This window comes from Crocodylus porosus, unplaced genomic scaffold, assembly GCF_001723895.1.
Source record: "Crocodylus porosus isolate Cpor-Errol unplaced genomic scaffold, CroPor_comp1, whole genome shotgun sequence".
In the NCBI taxonomy this organism is placed as follows: domain Eukaryota; kingdom Metazoa; phylum Chordata; order Crocodylia; family Crocodylidae; genus Crocodylus; species Crocodylus porosus.
In genome coordinates this window covers 61,614,513-61,631,264 of record NW_017728950.1, presented here as the reverse complement: position 1 = coordinate 61,631,264, position 16,752 = coordinate 61,614,513, and the positions used below count along the sequence as shown (strand labels likewise).

The 16,752-nt window shown below is 44.1% G+C and overlaps 1 protein-coding gene across 1 annotated transcript in view; it reads left to right on the top strand.

Annotated features, from left to right (window-relative positions):
- Positions 1-16: 16 nt before the first annotated feature.
- Positions 17-16,752, top strand: part of KANK1 (KN motif and ankyrin repeat domains 1) — a 124,907-nt gene continuing 108,171 nt past the window's right edge. The window contains exon 1 of the mRNA XM_019555043.1: positions 17-72. The gene's annotated coding sequence lies outside the window, so the exon portion shown is untranslated. The remainder of the gene's footprint in view (positions 73-16,752) is intronic.

The following is a 16,752-nucleotide window of genomic DNA, read 5'->3' as shown; positions in this document are numbered from 1 at the left end:
TTTTTTTTTTTTTAATTTAAAAAAATGCCTGAAGAAAAGTAAAGGATTGAGAGTTTGTTGCAGATCTTTGAGGTAAGGTGTTTTTTTCTTTATATCAAGAACACTCGCCTTTGCCTTGCAACAAAATAACATAAAATCCATATTGCTTGTCAGACAAGACCATCAATACATGTCACTTAAGCTGTGGAGAAAGGAACACATTGTGGCCACTAAGATCGCGTGGGGGCTTCCTGAAGATCAGTTATCACAGGGTCCAAATAGTTTCTGTGAATAGGTGGAGACTGAACTGGGGCAACTGTCATATTTTACTCGAATCTAAGATGACCCTGGATTTTAAATCAACCCTCCCCTCCCCCCACAATAACTAGATTCGGTGCATGGAAAAATATATACATTTTGTTAGAATTTTTCCATGTATATAATTGAATTATTGAAGGGTCATCTTTATTTAACTTTATTCCTCTCACTGCTGCAGTGGAGAGTCAGGTTGTCTGGACAGGTCAAACAGTTTGCCCCCTTCCTGTCCTCCTACCTGCCACCCTCTAGCCTCTGCTCTCTCCCCTCCCCCCATTACCCTTGCTAGCAGGCTTGATTTCCTGCCTGGGGCACAGAGCATGGCCCTAACCCAGTCCCCATAGCAACTGTGTGGGGTACTTGCTGCTGCTACAGGGCCAGGCTGGGGCTGCGCTCAGTGTCCCAGGCTGTATCATGCATGGCATGGAACAAGGGTGAGGGATGGAGAGGGGCAGGCAGGGGAGCAGAGGTTTTCCCACCCCCCCAACCAACATGTTAAATGGTGGGGAACCTTGTCTTTAGACTCTAACAAATACAGTAACTAACTGGCTGAAAGACTTACTGCATCTCAGCTACTCTAAATGTCTGAGGCTTAAAATTTAAAATGTGTATATATTTTAAATAAGGCACATCCACATTTCATTCTTTCAGAACAAGATTAGCTAAATGTACCTTGGTTGCTCCTCTTTTTAAACAAAGTCAAATCTGGGCGGACATCTGCAAACAATCATGGTGTCAGTACAGAGCCCCCCCGCTTCCTCCCTCCTCACACTCCCCAAAACATTAGCAAGGTATGGATAATGAACCCCTAAAAGCAGGGCTTTTTGGCTGCACATGCCATAACAAATTTGAATCCAGAACTGTAGTTCAAATCTGACCTCTTAAGAGCCAGTCTATGGACGGTTTCCATTTAAATTAAAATAGTTGTGTGTTTGACCTGGAATTTTAGGTTGAAGACAATATGGTGGGCCTTAGGCAAAATTTATCTATGGTTCACTTAATGTTTGTTGTTGTAGCATTTATTTATTTGAGTCCATTTAATACTTTGGTCACTGTGGTTTTTTTTGTTTAGTTTTTCGTGTGAGATTATTTTTAAATAAGGGCAATAGCAGTGCAAAGACTATCTGTAATTATGACCTTTTTTTTGGAGGGGGCAGGGAAGGAGCCTGTTTTCCAAAACTCAACCTAGAATATGGGGTCAGGTTATAATCAGAATAGTGTAGTGAGTAGAACAGGAGCATGTAGTGGTAATTTTAGAGCTGAGAAATGACTTGAAATGCAGAGGTTGAGCTTTGGTTGGTAGCTTCATGTGTGGTTTGGTGTCCTTGTTGGCCTTCTTAAGGGCATGTCTACACATGCAAGCATGTGTACTTGCAGCAGGTCAAGTAGCAGCAGCACACATCTGCACTGGAGACTCTTTTCTTGACACGTGTACCTATATATGCACTTTGGTTTAGGGCAGATTGTGCCACCTGGGGCAAACTGACCCTGCCCAGCTCCTCCTGGATCTTCAACAAGGGGGAGCTTGAGGCTGGGACTAGCACCCGTGTTGGCCCTAGCAGGATAAAAAGCTGCCCTGGCAAGCAGTCAAGGCTACTTGCCCTCAGAAGCTTCTGAGGCCAGGCCAGTTGATATCTGGGGACCTTAGCTCATTGTGCCAGCTGGACTGCTGAAGCAGCTCTAACCTTGAGTGGCTGCTGCACCTTCTACTGACTGCAGCAGTCTGGCAGTAGGGGCTGCTGCCTGGCTATGACCTGCTGCCACCTGCAACAGCATTCACTGCCTGTGATGGTATCTGCCCAGTTGGACTTCTGACCCCATGGCTGCACACCTGCCAGACCCAAATGGGGACTGCACGGCTGCCTGGACTGTGATATGGGCACTCTGGACCACCTGTCAGTGGGCCATGGCTACACAGTTGGCTGTCATGCAGGACTGCTGTCTTGTCTTCTGGTATTGCTGCTCTGGCACCTGGGCAGCTGTTGCTCAGAAGATGTGCTCGTTGCAGTGGCCTGTTTTTAACTGTTGACGCATGTCCTGTGCCCAAATGGTCAGGTCAGCCACCTTGTCTGCCCTCCAGCTGGGTTCCTGGTGCTGGCCATGGGGAGGCTCCTCTGCTTGGGTCCTGCTACTTAGCTCAACAGCAGGGATCCTGATGTTCCACATTTAAAAATTGTAAATTCTGATATTTATTTATTTTTATTGGTTAAAAAAAAAAAAAGAAACCCTCCAAATTCTCTCTCATTAAAATACCCAAAATCCATGTTCTTCCTTAATTAAAATGCAACACACTATAAAGAGAGAGATCAGTTGGGCAGTGTTTTATTGATATATTTACAAGTTCTTAAAGAAGTTTGGAAGCCTACCAGTGCCTTTTTGTCATTATAATAAAATGCATTCTAAATATCTATATACTTTAGTGTTTACTTTTAGGTGTTTTATCATAAAAAAAAAAAAAAAGTCAGAGCTCCCCCTGCCCCTTCACTCACCAGGATGTGGGAACAGCTTCAGCTGGACCCACAGCTGCTTTCTGGCACTGATTTTTATACAGATGCCCTACCCCTGCACATGCCCTTTCCCCTCACTTGCCATCCACAGGCCTACCAATGCCCCTCACTCCTTTTCCCACAGCCCCTGCCTGCTCCCACTTGCTCCTCCTAGCACCAGGACATGGGTCCAGCTGTGGCCATCTCACCTGCTACTTTGGATCTGAGCAGTGCCAGCCCTTACTGTTCTGCTCCCTGCGCCTGTGCCCAGGCCCCAGCAATCCCCATGCAGTTTCTGGAAACCCCTTGACTGGGGCTCAGGGACTGTGCTGCATAAGCCTTCCAGCCAGCTTCCCCCTGCACAGGCTTCTCTAGGGGGGCAGGGGAGCATCAAGCCTGGGTCTGGCAGCCACTTGTACCCAGAGTGCTCCCTCATACCCCTCTCCTCTCTTCTCCCCACCTTCCTTCCTCCCTTCTCTCCCCCCCACCCCGCTGTCAACCTATCACATCCTCCAAATGGTTGCTGGGACCAGGAGCCCCCCACCTAGGCCAGGGCTGCAAGTCCCAGTACCAGTGTCAGCATAGGGAAAGGCTGCAATGTGACAGCTGGGAGGTGTGGAAGGGTATGTGGGGCTTGTGGCAAGGGCAAGTGTGTTTTGCATGTTCTCCTGCCCCCCAGTGCACAACTCCCATTGCTGGCAGTAGCAGCCAGCCACAGGTCCCTGGGGTGCTCATGCTCTGCTGCAAGCAGAGTCCGTCCCCCCCCCCCAAGCAGTGCACAGTGCTGCATGAGTCCTGGGGGCTACACGCAGGACACAGCTAGCCTGGTTCACTAGTGTGTGTTTTCAGGCAGGAACAGGCCAGCTCCTGCCTCCACATGGGGGGCTCCTAGCACTGCAGGTAAGAGCAGCATGCCATCGAGCCAGGCCAGCTCCTGCCTCCATGTGGTGGGCATATGGAAGCAGGAGCTGGCCTGGATCGATGGCATGCTGCTGCTACTTGAAGTGTGGGGGGCACCAAGTGGCTACATGGACCCAGCCCAGTCCTGCCTGAAGGTGTGGGCCTGCCTGGTTCCCTGTGCCAAATGTAGCCCCTGGGACTCTGGCACTGCCTAGAGCAGGCCATAAACACCCCAAAGGCCTGTTGCTGGCTGTGCAGCTGCTGCCGGCAGCAGGAACTGTGTGCCGTGAGGGAACCCCCCCTGCACACAGTCCCCACACACACCATTGGGCCAGGGGGGGCTCTGTGGCTGCTCCTGACATTTAGTTTTCCACCCATTTACAAGTAGCTCTTGCAGGCTGGAACTCTGCCAGCCTGCAGTGGGCTGGCTGCAAACAGGGCAACCCATGGTTTCCCCTTCAAAAGGGAAAACTTATGTGGTTGGTTGGTTTGTTCCCGTGGGAGGGTGGTGAGGGGAAGAAAACCCGAGTCCCTGTTTGCCAGGATTACCCATGGTCCCTGCCACAGCCTCCGGGTCCTCCTGACTGTGTTGCTGGCTTGGAGCTGAGAATGGGGTGCCACTGCCTCCAGCGAACAAGCACATCTGGCTTCTGTGCATGGCTGCAAGGCAGCCTGCCTGGGCCCAAAGCGGACCCTGGGTGCCCGGCAGGCTCTGGAGCAACCTTGGACAGAGCTTGGGTCCAAGCCACTGCTGCTATCTGTGCCCTGCTTCTATTTCCTCAAGCAGGCTGAGGCAGCATGCTGGAGCAACAGGTGCACACAGCAGGCATGGAAACCCTCTGGCCAGGTGATAAAGCATTTCCTTGGAGGCCTCAGCCTCCACTTGCGTCTGGGCATGCTCTAGGAGCGTACCCCACACCACTTTTCTCCAGCATATTTTCTTTTGATACTGGGATTCTCTGGTATCAAACTTAGCTCCCATGTTGCAATTATGTAGCACTAGGAACATTTTTTAGTTTGGCTTGCCTCCTGCAGTGTCTCAAACTGCTTTAAGATGCTGCAACAGAGATGTGGATGCACCCTAAGGGTGCAGACAGGAGTGACAATTTTTGCCTGATCTGGCCCTGGAAAATGCTGTGTACAGCTGCAACCTAACACAAGTGCATGGCTGCAGAGTGCCTGATCCCACGATAGTCTGAACCCTCATTATATTCAAAATGGAGCATTAACTTGTCTGTACATGTCAGGAGCAGGTCTGAGCTGATGCAGCCCAGCCCTGCTTCCAGTGGGGCTTTTGGAATGGGAGAGGGGGAAAAGAGCAGAGGGAGCTCCATTCTGGGTGTTGCCCAGCTGACAGAAGTGTGTGCAGCAAGACTTCAGTCCACCCCCTTCTTACTCCAGTGCAGGCTGGGGAAGCCCCAGAATGGTCTTCCCTCCCCTGCCTTCTTCCTCTCCCATCCTGAAATTAGCACTGGGGGCCCAGAAAGGGGATAGGGCTAGAGGAAGAGGCTGCAGTCTCAGCCTTTCTTCCTGGATTATCTCTAAATTGGGGCTTGATTATTTACCCCCCCCCCCAGACCCAATAGCTAATAACATTTGTTGGGTTGGGAGGATCTGTCTAACACATGGCGCTTTCTGGGAAGCACCATCAGTTGGACCCTAGAGCTGTACTTCTGTCTGCGCCCTGAGAGTTATGAGTATGGGTTGAGAGGCTAAAGCCATCACTCTTTTTCTGTGCTATAGAGACCTCCTTGGGTGGTGACGATACCTGTTTGAAGGCAGGACTGGTCTCTGACAACTGCTGCTGTCTACCTTCCCCAAGATGCTGAAAGAAGACAGGTCATTGGGATAAGTTGTACATGCCTGGAACTAAAGAATCTCAAAAATTTTGGCGTCTCAAAAATTTTGGTCTCCTCTTACAAGTCCTGACAATGAGACTGCTTAACACATTTTAAAGTGACTAAAAGTAGTAGAGACACTTAAATTGAAATTAATGCAGTGTGGATGGATGTGTTTGGGTCTTTGGGTTTGGAGTAAAATTTGAGCTCTGTGTTTCCCTGAGTAGTTCAGCTACAGTGAGTCTTGTGGAGATAGGCAGGGGTCATTGAGTCTAGTGTATCCAAAGAGTACCCCCAGGAGCAGCAACTGCATTTCCTACCATGGAAACAGAGGGGTGACTGTAGGTGAGGGATTCTATTGCACCCTTGAGTCGTACCATGCAAGTGGGGGACAGGCACAAATCCCATTAACCTTCTGCCTTCGGAATTTTTGCGCTGAGCTCAGCTCAAACTTGATGTAGAGCCATGGTGATTTTGAGAATGTGTTTGCCTCCATTTCCCACCTGTGTATGGTTTCTACCCAACCCCCCCCCCCAAAAAAAAAATGGGTTTGAAATTTTGTAATTTCTGCAGTTGATAATCCAGAGTGTGCCTGGTTTGGAGCTTGATGCCTAGTGTGTTGGTTGTGCTTATTGGAGTTAAGGCTTTTAATGGTAAGGAAAAACTTTGGGGCCTGGAAAGTCAGCAGGGAGGGCTCCTCCTTTGCTTCTAGTAAAGGCTATCTTGTGTGCGACTGGGGGGGGAGGAGGAGGCTTTTCTCAAGGATCAAAAGCAGGACTGAGGTTCCTATTATACCCTCTGTTCCTCTCTTTCCTGAGGAGGACAAGTAAACAAGGCTCTTGCTGTGTCTAGGAAAGAATGGGTAGAGGGAGGGGAAAGAGATGAGAACATTGAAGCAAGAGAGATTCGGAATGGAAAGGATGTGTTTTGAAGGGGTGCTTTTGAGCAGGAGACTTCAGACAATCGGTGAACGTAGCTTGTGATGAACTAAACTTATGAATGAGGAAGTCTGAGATGGTTGGTACTACTCTGGTCCTTATGTTGGGTAAAGTTTTCCTTCCTTCCAGGCTTCCCAGGTATAGCAAACAGTTCTCTTCTGCATCTGAATGGTGGCAGTGTTGCAGATTTAACCCCCTCTTCCCTTCCTGCCCTCTGAAAAAGCTTGCTATTACTCTACTCCTCTGCCTGTAAAAGACTTGCTTTGAATTAAAATGTGATTAGAGTAGGGTTGGCAAATATCTACTTTTACAAAGTAAGCTGGTTTCTTTCAGTAAGAAAAGGGTCATCTAGAGTACAGCATGGAGTTTTAATCTGCTCACATAAATGTATTCTTTTTATTGTTTAAAAAAAGCTTCACTTAAATTTGTACATATACTAAATAGAGGTGCACAGATATATTGGTGGTATATCAGATCGGCACTAATTTAAAAAAAAATTAACATGATTGGCAATCAATGTCTTTTGGCTAGTGTAGCCAATTTAATGTCACCGATTTAAATGCTGTGTGCATGAGTGCAGTTGCAGCGTGCACATGACCAGGAATGCAACCTGGAAGTATAGAGAGCAGCCTCCAGCTGGTAAGTCGTGGGGAGGGGACTTGGCCCCCAGGGTGAGGGAGCAAGTGGGACGTGGGCAGACAGTGCCCAGCTAGGGCAGTGAGTGTGACTCTTGGAGTGGGGCAGAGCCACAGGTGGCTTGTCTCGGGGGTGAGGAGCGGGGATGGCTGGAGAAAGCATGGGAGGCATATACCCCGCCCTGGATTTGTGTGTGGGGTGTAGCTGGGCTGCAGGCGCAGGGCCAGGGGCTGGGCCAGCCTCTTCCTGGTGGTGGGGCTGGGCTCTGAGCGGTTGGGGGCAAAGTGGGCAGCGGTGGCACTGGGAGGGGTTGCTGTGGGGTGGTCATACAAATCTGGGGGGCACATGCCTCCCCTGGAGTTGCACACAGCCCTTGCCCTGCCCTGGGTTTCAATACCCTGGCTGGGCAGCCCCTGCCCCACTCACTCCCCCACAGATTTACAGACCGGATGCTGCTCTCCAAGCTGCCTGGCTGCATTCCTGTAAATTGGCTATTGGATCAGTATCGGCCAATATGGCTGGTTAATAATTGGTCATTGGTATAAAATGGAGAAGCCATACAAGTTGTGGCTCTTAAATCTAAAAACAGAAGAGTTGTTGGTGACTTCACTCAATCCAGTGGAATTAACTTGGGAAGTCAGCTAGCTATCCCTCCTGTGGTAGTCTGGTAAATTCCAATGTACTATTGCCTGCTCCCATGCTACAGCTGTAGGTTTGTTCCCAACATAATTTATAGCAGTAAGCAAACCTGTTTTAAATTGCATCAGAACATGTTAACATTTGTCCATGATCTCAGTACTCAGACAGGCATTGTGTAGCATTTAAGGGCAACGTGAGTGCTCTAGCAACATTCTCTACCTATGCAGCTCAAGCAAGTTACACGATTCTTTGATTTTAGTAGAGCTACAGCTCTAATGAGCTGTACATCCCATTTAAGAACAAATAAAATGCTTTCTAATTTACAAAGCAAGCTTCATGGGTGCTAGACAATAGGCTGCTTATAACAGACTTTTTTTTGTTTGTTTGTTTTTGTTTCTTCAAATCAAAGCAGCTTGAATGGTTCACTTTTCAAAGTGAACCATTCATTATCCTTCAGCTTTGATAATACTGGAATAATGCACTCAAACATATCAAACTTCAAATGAACAGCTGAATTGCTTATCACAGGGACTTCTGGATCTATTAATTTTCTCTTCTTGTAGTTCAGCAATTCAGAATCCAAGCATTTGGTAATTGCCCTTTTAAAATACTTATTACCTAAGTATTGGACAGTATTAATGGAAACTAAAAGGAAGTAAAGATTGTAGCTGAACTGCAGCTGAATCGTATCTCGGGTATCTTTTGCTGCTGTGATGGTGGAGAGAGTAAGATGCTAATCTTGGCCCCAGTTTACAAGTTGACCACTTAATGTGGTGGAGTAGGCTATAGCATTTTGATTTATACATTTTTTTTTTTTTTCCCCCTTTGACATAGTGGAATGAATTGGATTTGTCACTGCTTTTCACTTTTAGTAGAGCATAAGCCTCCTGGAGCACAGTAGCTTTTTAGGAAGCTTTGGCCCTTCAAAAAAGAACTGAGGCCTAAATCCAGACCCAATATATAAACTTCTGTTGAGACTAGCTGATAGGTGGGTGCCTGCATACCTTTTAATGATAACTCCCAGGGAAGAGGATACACGGGGCCATTCTGCACTTCTAATAGTATAACTTGAGAAGAATTTAACTGAAGTTGACACTTAATGCATCCACACTTGATTTCGGCAAAGCCAAGTCTGCCGTGTCTATTTATTCCTTCAAAGTAGGTAGTTTAGGGCCATTGTCAGATATTCAAATAATGTGCAATGGGACCTGATCCCTGATCTCAACAATCCTGTCCTTTGCCATGCCACATGTGCATGGCAGGGGACACATTTTTGGGGACTGAACCCAGTTGCACCACTGTTTGAACGGGAACCTTCCAGACCAGGTGGGTTGAAAAGGTTCCCAGAGTGGGGAGCTGATGGACTTCCCAAGACCAGGCTTTATCTGTCTTGCCCGACACTTTGAAGTACGAGGTCATGAGGAGCCCTGGGGACCCTCTGACCTGATATTTGGACTGCTTTGTTCTCCCACAGCATTTTAAAATGCCCTACTCCATAGCTCCAGGTGGGGCTGCAGGGCAAGGTCCACGGGCTGAAGGTTCCCAGTCAGGGGAGCCCCCAAGCTTCCCTGTGAGGGGACCTTGCAACTGGCTTACCTGCTGCCCACTTTCAACCTCAGGACTAGGGCTGTCCTGGTCCTGATGCTGATGCTGGCAATTGGCTGATTTGTCAGGTTGGGAACATGCCACATATTCCATTTATGGCCTCATATGAGCCAGCAACAAGCATGTTGCCCATATCTGGAATATCTCTGTAGTTGGCTTGCCACTTTCAGTGCCATAAATTGGCTGACTGTGTGGCACTGTTACTATTTATGGCATGATTTAAAAAAAATATAAAAAAATTAATTGTGCCTTAAATGTAAAGTGTGCCAGGGGCTTAAGTCTTTATCCCTCTGGCAATGTCTGCACCACACAATCATGCCTCCTAACTAGTTCAGAGAGATTTGCATTCAATCAGGTTACAGATATGGTTTAAATTCTGTCTGCCTCAGGTGTGGTTTACAGAAGCAGATGACTTGGCATTGCCTAACTGTTATATCATGTTTCCTGTATTGAATGGGAAAAATCTAGGTAGTTGTTCCATATTGCTACTTTGGGGCTAGTGAACTTAGTGGCCATGCACAGAGTGGCAACAGTAGCTTGTGAAGGTGAAGGGAGATGTACCTTAGAATGGGTTACTTGATGGCTGAGAGAGACAGAGATTGGGTATATGGACACGCTTGGAGGCTTCTGTTTGTTTGCCATGCTGAGCTAGTGGTTGGAAGTCAAATATTGCAAACAAGGGTTTCAGTGAAATGTCACTACCCTTTTTTTGTTTGATTGTTCTTTTTGTAAGGGAGGACTGGACAGCAGTAACAGTAAAATAATAGCCACAAAAGGCTTACGAATATGGTACAGTTGCTGCTTCCCTGAAACAGTAGGAGGACTTCAAAGGCCGTGACTGATTGAAAGTTACTTGTAGGGTAGTATGGCTGGCTTGTCACTGAGTCAACTAAACTTGCAGATTGATGACCTCTGATTTTATTGTTAATTTTGTAAAATGCTAGTGGGGGATTGCAGTACAGTAACTAGTTTGTTTGAAACCCATGACTTTCAAAGATGTTTTTTAAGTATCTATTTAGTTCCACTGATTTGGTACACTGTAAAAGCCAGTTTGATGCTTAACATAACTTTATTTCTAAGTTTGTTTGATATTAAGCATGACTACTTTTGCATTTACTGAAGAGTGTTTTTCTGAGCTCCAAATGATCTAGTTTCTAATGTAGTAAAAACATTCTTATTTTCCTACTTGGACTTAAATATTAAAATTGGAGTTTGTACACAAAGTAACAACAAAGGAAGAAGTTTTTATTTCCCTCTTGCTGATCATCTTTAGAAACAGGTGGTCAAATTTGTTTAGTTTTCTTCATTCCTTTCATTTTAAGAGAAAAGAAATATATGGCCCATTGGGAGTTGCATGGACCAATATGCTAATAAAACTCATAAAAGGCTTTTTAAAACATTTATTCAGAGTGGCATGTCTGGCTTTACAGTAGCTGTGTGGGTGGACTGTCCTTGAATTTTGTAGACTTAATTTAGTACTACACAATACCCAGTGATGGAAAACAGCTATAAATTGTCTGTGCGCAGCCATGCATTATTGATAAAGGGTAGTCTAAACTCCACAATTTCTTTTTGATGTTGTCAGCACAACAGCTAGTTGATTTGTTTAGTGTTTCCTATTTGCCAGGAAGTGTCCCTTTTGTTTTGTCAACTTTTAGATTTGGCCCAGTCTTGATTTATTTTTTTTTCTGTGAAGAGAGGTTTCTACCATTAACATAACAGAAGCGTTTCCACAAGACCAGTTCCACTAAAAATACTGTGGGAGGGTTTTTAAGCAAATATTTTCTTATGTTTCAAATCCAAATATTGGAAAACTAAAGCAAACAAGTAGTTACACTGTAAACAGAAGCCAGCTTCTTTGTTTAATATCAGAAATGAAAAAACAAATATAGTATAAAGTAATATGTTAACTGGATTTAAAAATTCTTTTTTCCTTTAAATTGTTTTGAAGTATGACTTAAATAAACTCCTTTATAATAACAAACACACTTTTTAATTTTGGCATTCTTCCAAATGTCCAATAAAGTAAGATACCTGATTTTTAAATTTATCCAGCAATTGCCCTCTCCCCTGAATACTCTGGGTGAAGATTCCACTAAATAAACTTGCATATAAAACCACTTTTAAAACAAATCTTTGCTTGTTGAACAGCTCCTTATATCCTCATTCAGAATGGAAATGTATAAAATAAAGCAAGTATATAAATAGCAAAGTGTCTAAAATAAAAACTATACAAGTATTCACAATATACATTCAACCAGCAAGATTCTCCTTATGCTAAAATTTCTGAGACAATAGCTTTCTTTCCAGGTTACTGTTCTGACAGTGTGGGGAAAATCTGCAGTAAACAAACGGTCTCCTTCTCTCCAAATATAGGATTTTGTCTGTGCCTATAATCTCATTTTATCCCTCCTTTATATTAAAATACAAATTATTCATAATAAGAATTTGGGTTTTTTGGAAGCCTGTGTTGTTACCCTTAAAATTTGACAAGAGAAATGAATGGTAAAATGAAAATCTGTTTATGATGCATAATATACTGTGCATGTTTATTAAAAAAAAATACTCCTTAAAGGCACTGCTGAGCACTAACTCGGTATTTTTGCTTTCCAAATATTTTTTTCTTCCTGATGAGAAGTCACAAAACAATTAAACTGGTTCTGTAGTTTCAGTAAGAAGGGAGGAAAAGCAAACCAGGGAAAAAACTAGCATGATTGACAGAGGCTTGCTGGAGATTTACGCTGAGAATAACTCATTCTTCAAAACCTTTTTTTTCATTTTCTGATGGGAATTGTGGGGTAAATCAAATACAGTGGTTATGAATTATTAAAATTCAGAAGTTTATGAATTCTTATTGACTTTGTAAATCTCTAGCTCCTTCCCCTTTATAAAAATCGCTTTTCTCAAAAGGGTTTTGGGCTTTAAATAAAGCCTCAGTGTCCTGAAGTAGACTATTTTAGCAGTACAGAGCATTAATTTTTGTGGCAATAGCTAAAGGAAACAAAGCTGGGATTGCAGATAGGACACTTTCCATGTTTGTGTAATGGTTCTCAAATACCTGATAGCTAACATCTGGGTATATAATGTATTATAGAACTATTTACACTTACATTTTACATATACTTGTCCAATGTTGGCAACTACAATTTTTGCATTAATAGAAGCGGAGAGTTTTAATGAACCAAGAAACGTAGGTATTTGCATATTTATATGTCTAGAATAGTTTTGGTCCTTGTCCCAGCAAATATGAAATTGCCTATTTTGCTTAATAAAGCAAAAAAGATTTTGGCTGCCATAATTTCTGTTTGAATCTTTTGACTCAATGGAAACTGCCTAAGGGGGTAAAAAAAAAAATAAATAGACACACCAATTATTTCAAATGTCTTCTGTTTTCTTAGGGGATGGATAGTCTAACTTGAAAATAGGATTTACTCTTATTTTTTATAATAGATTATTTCTATTATTATTTTTTATAATGGAGTACATCTCTGGCTTAGGTTAGTCTTCTTACAATGAGGCTCCCACACAAATTTTAACCAAGGGAATGGAGCAATAGAAATATAATGGGATGCTTCTCATTTACTAATGTATTCACAGACTTCAGTGGAGTTGCTTTGAATTTTCACTGCTGTAAATGAAAGGAGCTACTCGAGGCTAGTCTGCCTTCCTAAAAGGGCTTTTCAAACAGCTTTATTTCTTGTGTTTTAAAAAAAATAAAAATTTCCTTCCAAGTCCAAGTGGGCTAGTGGTTTTCAAAAGGACTGTTTATAAACTCGGTTACATAGCAAGCAGAATTTTAGGTCAGAATATTATAGATGTCTTCTGTGCGGGAGGAAAGCAATACAGTGCATCAGAGTGTGGTTATGTGCATCTTTTAGATAGTCTCATCAAATTTGTCGTCAAATCTGTTTTGTACATTTTTTCTAAATCTGGAACCAATGGAAAGTAATGTACAATACTTTTTTCCTCTGTGATTTAATGATCTCTATATATTCTTTCTCAGTTTTACAAGTGGTTTTATTTAAGATTCCACCATCTATTTAAGTGATTTGGTCACATGACTTAATTGGATCTTTCCAATGATTACCATGAAATCTGTAGACTATCCTGAATGTACACTCATTTGACTGCAACTCATGAACACTCATTTGTAGCAGCACCTGGTAAGAGCATTTCCTGGGAACGTATTACATAGCATGTAATCAGACGATACTCCATTTAATAGCAGCAGCCTCTTGGAAACAGCATGGGGTTTGAACACATCACTACTAGCAGGTACAACTTATACTACACGTTCTGCAAAAATGCGACATGGAGATATTTTATGTCTTAAGCTTTTCTACCGACAAAGGTTTTCTGGAGGTTTTTTTAAAAACTGTTTTTGGAAGTTGTTGATGTAAGAGTATCAGAAATGGAATGTTAGAAATTTTAAAAAGAAAAGAGTTGCCGTATTTACTTGAATCTAAGATTAGCCAATTGCAGGGGGGAAAAAGCCTCAAGCTGGAGCTGAGCTGCTGCTGCTGCTGCCGCCTGCCTCAAGCCAGGATGTCAGGGGAGGAGGCACACAGCCAGGGGGAACTCAGGGAAGACAGTGCCGGGGTGGGGGACACGACCTGCAGTCTGCCCCCTGCCCTGTGCCTGTGACTGCCCCCACCTTCCCACCCAGTTGTCCCCTCTCCTGCTTACCTTGAGCTCTGACTCTGATCCCACACCCAACCCAGCTAGGAGATGCTGCTGCTGTTTTGCTGGGCTGGGCTGAGGCAGGGCCCTTGGTCACTGTTGCTGCTGAGTGCCCTAGAGGAGCAGAGCTGCAGCAGAAGATGAAAGACGGAGGGGGGTGGACAGGGATTGGTGGGGGCAATGGGTGGAAGGGCAAGGCTGCAGGGGGAGCAAGAAGGCAGGCATGTGGAGGACAAGCATGGGCATGGGGGGACAAGGGGTAGGGGTCTTGCCTTTTGCCCCTTGCTGCTGCTTTTCTCCCACAGTATGGTGGGGAAGACAGGGGAGAGGGAACAATGAATTTAACATAACCCGAATAATTGGATTCATGGTGGTTGTGGATTTGGGTAAACATGAATAGTCTGTTTTTTGTTTTTTCATTTGTTTTTTTTTAAGTTGGGTCTCTGAATCTTGTGGGCTGGATTGGGCCCACAGCAGACTCCATTTCCCAGCAGCCCCTGCCTGCCTTGCTATGGCTGGTTTCCATCAAGGCCCCAGCACTAGTTAGGGCCACAACAGCACAGGGCCAGGGTTTTCATGGAGACCAGCCCCAGCAGCTCTGGCACACAGCTGGCCTGGGATCTTACAGCAGTGACAGTGGTCCAGGGCAAGGGCAGAGCTGTGCTCCACTGCCCACACACCCCAAGCAGGGGCATGCAGGCAGCAGATTGCGGCCCTCTGCCCTAGATCCAGACCATGCTGTCAACATTGCAAGATCCCAGCCGTGGCCCCAGAGCAGCTCCCTGCCCAGCTGCTCACCCTGCCAGTGCTGCTGGGGTCAGTCTCCATGGAAACCCTGGCCCTGTGCTGTTATGGCAGTGCTGCTGTTGGGGTCTCCATGAAAACTGGCCACAGCAACATGTGCAGGGGCTGCTGGGAACTGGCCAGATCCACTATTTGTCCTAGCCTGTTCTAGAGGAATAGTGAATGTGTTTGATTTCTAGGAAATCTTCCCTTTTCATTACCTTGCCTAATTAAAAAAAAGTTGCAAGATACTTCATCTTAAGCTTACCTATTTGGGAAGGATAGATAAGTGCTTATCTTGGTCCAGTTAAAATTTATGGGGGAAATAAGGTAGCAATTGAAGTGAAGACAAGTTACTCTTCATTTTGTGTGGCTTTGTTGCTATCCAAAACTTGTTCCTCTGTCAATTTTCTTAAGTTTTCTATTCCTCCTGAAATAATGCAGAATGGTATCCAACTAGTTGTAGAATATCACCAGATAAAACACTGCAAGTGCAGGGAAGCATGGAGAAAATCCTAAAATCACAGTGTTCTGTAGAAGAGTTGGTACAGGGGTCTACAACTGTTTCACAGTGTGGCTTTGAAGAAAACAGTTCACTTATTGCTTGGTTCATTGGTTCAATTCCTGCTCTAGAAAGAAGATCTGTTAACCTAACCTCACCAGGCAGACTGCCTGTAGAGCACTTACAAGCATGTAAGTTGCCTTAGTAAACATGTAAATATTAAGTATTTTACAAATGTGTATATCTTAATTTGAGAGGCAAAGATTCTTGTATTGCACAGGTTATAGAGTTGGGAGAGCTGCTGGACAAACTTTTGGGAATAAGGTGTGTTTTCTCAGATCACTTTGCAATGTACTAAACAAAAATATATTCTTCTCTCAGGATCAAGTTCTTTTGCAGTTTAAAGAGGCTTTCAAAAATTGACACTCTTGTTAGGTCTTCTTTTCATTTTATCACTTAAACCCAATGTTATAGTTTTTGACATTTACTTGTTTAAAGACGTTTTAGACTGTAATGATAGTTTTGCACATTTTCTGTACAATTGGAAAGGCCAGAACATAGTTGGGAACACTTGCTATGCAAAGAACTTCATTCTTGATGCACTTTAATCTCCAAGTCCGTACAGTTTTGAGAACCACAGAGTGAACTAGTTCGTATATCATCTGGTCTGGGGTGTAGATCTTGGACTAGACCTGCATCCTACCCATGACCAGTGTGTGGGGTGATGGGTTTAATGCCCCTGTGGTACACCATACACGTGTCCTTTTTAAAGAGAAAAGGCAGATGCATAATGAAACATAACAGACCTTTACGATGTCAGATCAACCTATCTATAATTATTGAAATACAAGATTATTGGAGGGAGGGAGGTGGTGTATTGAACATTTGTCTGAAAAAATACTTAAAATGCCAAGAGCAGAGGCTAGGTTGAGCACCAAGTGAATAGATTAGTGTAATTGGAGGCTGAAAGCTTAAGCTTTTTTTTTTTTTTTAAGATGAGAGAAAAATGAAAACTGTCTACCTGAAACCCAGTTACTTGGGGGGTGGGGGGGAAGCGCAAGTCTGTAATAAATCAGAGAGTACTATTGAGGAATCATTTGCAACCAAAATGCCTACTTCCCCAAGATGTTCAATTTTTATGGCTTTTTGCCATTGCAGTTTACATACTTCAAAACTCTCTCCCTGTGTGCCCTGCCCCCCAATTCCTATGTAGAGGTTCTGCATGAACACAATGGGTAAAGTGACCTGAATGGCTGAGGAAATTGAAAATGGACAACTGGAGAAAATGGGAATTTATCTGATGCATTTGTGCTGACTTTAAGTTGTCTTATGACTTGAGTTGCTAAAAATAAGTTAAAACAATATCAGAAAGCAACTAAGATGACTGAGTACCTCTTCAGATGGGAGTTACTTTTTGTATCAACAGATCAAAAGTAATAGACTTTTTAGTA